The sequence below is a fragment of the Tupaia chinensis genome, unplaced genomic scaffold (genome assembly GCF_000334495.1).
Source record: "Tupaia chinensis unplaced genomic scaffold, TupChi_1.0 Scaffold000617_2, whole genome shotgun sequence".
Taxonomy (NCBI): Eukaryota; Metazoa; Chordata; class Mammalia; order Scandentia; family Tupaiidae; genus Tupaia; species Tupaia belangeri.
Genome location: NW_006160137.1, coordinates 2,210,117 through 2,213,638, shown reverse-complemented (window position 1 = coordinate 2,213,638; position 3,522 = coordinate 2,210,117).

Here is a 3,522-nt window from a genome sequence, read left to right as displayed (position 1 = left end):
AAAAAAAAAGAATATAGATAAGAGGACCAGCAGGTGGTGTTGTGGTTAAGGTGCTGGACACTCCCATGTGGCCAACCGTAGTTTGAGTCCCAGGACTGGGGCTCACTTTCTCACTTTCCCTCTCTGTCTCTCTCATCAAATTAAACAAACAAACAAAAACGAATGACTAAATAAAATTAAATAATTATAAAAAATTTTTTAAAAAGAATATAGATAAGTGGGCCAAAAGACATGAACAGACAAGTAAAAAGAATTGTAAAAATGGCCCTCAAGTATATGAAAATATATTCAGCTTTCCTCATGGGAGAAATACAAGTTAAAATTAGGCCATGGGCGAGTTAGTGGTGTGGTGGTGAAGTCAGCAGGATCCCACGTGATTGACTTTTCGGTTTGAGTCCAGACCAGGCATCCAGGCGTGTGTGTGTGCATGCCCAAAATCTCGAAAGGAGGGAGAAATGGTGAAGAGATTGTGGTATGACCATCTCCCATGGGTGTGTTTTCTTTCTCTTTATTTCTTTCATTCATTTTTTTCAAAGAAGGAGGTATTTATTGTATCTATTAATTCATTTTCATTTGACCAGAGACAGACAGACAGAAAAGGAAAGTGAAAAAGCAAACCACCAGGTCCAGGATTCAAACCGTAGTTGACCATGCGAGAGCATCCAGTGCCCCAACTACCATGCCACCTGCTGGCCCTCTTTCTCCTTCTTACATTCTCTTTATCTGCCCTGCAAGCTCACATGCCCTCTGAATTTTTTTTTTTAATGATAAAATATCCTCCGTATCAGCATGAAAACACTCCAAGAGCTCGACACCACTGTCAAGAAGCGCGTGAGCTGCTCCTGGGAGTGCAGAAGAGTGCCACCTCGAGAGGGAGGTTTGCGATAGGTAACCACACTGCGTGTTCAGGCTCGTGATCACACGCCGAGGACTTAGCCCTGGGGCACACATCTGACCGCTTAACGTGCACACCGTTCTTCATTGCGGCGTGATTTGTAATGGCAAGATAATGGGAGCCACCTAAGTGTCACACATACAGAATTCACCCAGGAAACTCATACAGCCACACAGTGGAGTAGGACACAGCCTTTTTTTTTTTTTTTTTTGGAGAGGTTTTTGCTATAGGGCACGTGCGCTCACCGGAAAGACAGAGACAGAAAGCGAGAAATCACCCCCCAGGGGGGATGGCCACGCCGGAATCCCTTCTCCTCCATTCTCCTCTCGGGACCTTGGGCACGCACGCACACGCGCCCAGCGTGAGTTTAAGCCACCGGGTCTGGGACATGAACCACGGTCCACTACATGGGAGTCTAGCAACATAGCCATTACGCCAACTGCTAGTCCCCGCCTGGCGTGATTTTCAAGTCGCCAAGTCTGGGACTTGAACTGTGGTCGGCCATGTGGGAGTCCAGCACCTTAACGACGACAGCACCTGCTGCCCCATAATTGATAAATTTGTGTAAAGTACTAGTATACATGTATAATCTATATAGTACTAGAACAAATGCATACGTGTGTGTGTGTAGTATACTATCTTTTGTGCCAGAAATGAAAGACACACACATGCCTGGATGTGTCTTTTTCCACTCAAGAAACGGGGTGGACAACTGATCAGTAACCACCGATTGGTAACAACTGGTCATCTGCAAAGGCTGGGTGGGCAGAAATCAGGTGGCAGGGATGGAGACTGAGTGACACCTCTCTAAGCGTAACCTTTGTTTTTTTTATTATTTCTGGAACTTCTGTCTTTTTTTAAAATTTTCCAGAAAATACAACGTAATCAGTAATGAGAAGCTGTAAGATCCCTCTGTGACCTGTCCTGCGCCGAGTAGGAGGCTTGGCTTTGTGTTAAGGGTCGCCTGAAGGTGGCGGGAACTGTAATCCAAATCCCAAGTACCCCTCTCCCCTTCCCAGGCGTTCAGAAGTTCCGCCTTTCCATACTTCTCACTCAGGTGATCCAACTGTCCTGGATGACATACCTAGCTGACACGGGAGCGATAGACCAAGCGGCCTACGGTCCCCCCTCCCCGCCACGCACCCCAGAAACTCTCCTGCCCTAGCGGAGCAGAAGCCGGCGAGGGAGGGCTTCGCTGGCGTTCCCGTGCCTTTGCGGCCCTCTGCTGGTAGAAACGGAGCATGGCAGCTGGTGACAGTGACCGCCTCTAGTCTACGGTTTTGTTTTGTTTTTAAAAGAAGTATTTTATTTGGGGGCCAGCAGGGGGCGTGGTGGTTAAGGGTGCTAGACTCCCACATGGCTGACTGTGGCTCGAGTCCCGGACCTGGCGGCGGCTCGATTTCTCACTTTCTCTCTCTCTCTGTCGCTGTGCTCCTCACTGGTCAAATTAAAGTCAGTAAATAAATAGTTAAATCAAATCATTCTAAAAATAAACTCAAAAAACTATAAACCTTTTTTTAAAAATAATTAATTATTTAATTTTACTGATTATTATTTTAAAAATTTGCTCTAGAGCAAGTGTGTTGAACAGAGAGACACAGAAAGAGAGAGAGAGAGAGAAAGTGAGAAAAGCTGCCAGGTCCAGGACTCGAACCATGGTGGACCATGTGGGAGTCCAGCACCCTTAACCACCACGCCTCCTGCCGACCCATCTAGTCTACAGTTTTGTTGGGACGGGAGGTTCGATAAGCGATCATCCCCGGCAGAGATCCGATCTAAACTTCCCTTTGCTGCTCAACTCCGTGGAGTTCGGAAATTCTGTTACAGTCCAAGACCTGTTCCTTGCCTTTTGCGACAGTGTTTGCTGTGTCTCCTCCTCCTCTTTCTAGCACCCCTTTATCTCCCCGGTCCCTCCCCATCTCTCTCACTCTCTCTGGAGTTCTAGCCCAAACCCTCTCCTCTCTTTCGTGTGTGTGTTTTAGACAAGGTGTCGCTCAGGCCAGCCTCAAACTTGCAAGGCTCCTGCCTCAGCCGGGGTGACAGGCACAAGTCACGGCCCGCAGCCTATAGTTAGACCAGGACTTGAACCCAGGCCCCTGTGTGTTCCCAGCGCATAGTGCACTGTGTCTTTACAGCGTGCAGCGTCAAGCTGGGCCCATGTTCGTTCTTTTTTACTTTTTTTTCCTTGTTTAAATTTGTCAGAGGGCGTGCGTGCTCTCAGAGACGGGGAGAGACGGAGAAAACTCTCCCCACGGAGGGGGCGGTGCTCACACCACAATCCCACCTCCACTTCTCCCTCCTTTGGGGATTTTGAGCACACAGGCACTTGTGCCCAGCGTGTTTCCCAAGCCTCTAGGTCCAGGATTCGAACTGCAGTCTGCCATGTGGGCTCCAGCTGCTTTCACCATCACAACACCTGCTGGCCCGGCCCTCTTTTCTTCTATAGGTTCAGCCCTTTAACACTCGCATGGCCAGCCTTGAATCTGATAGTCTGCTTCCCGGTCTCTGTTTTCTCATCTCTGTAAAATGAAGGTAAATGATGATACAATACCTACCTTACATTGTTGGGAAAGTATTTGTGCCTGACATGGAACTCAGTAACTTTAGTTGCTAAAATATAATTACAT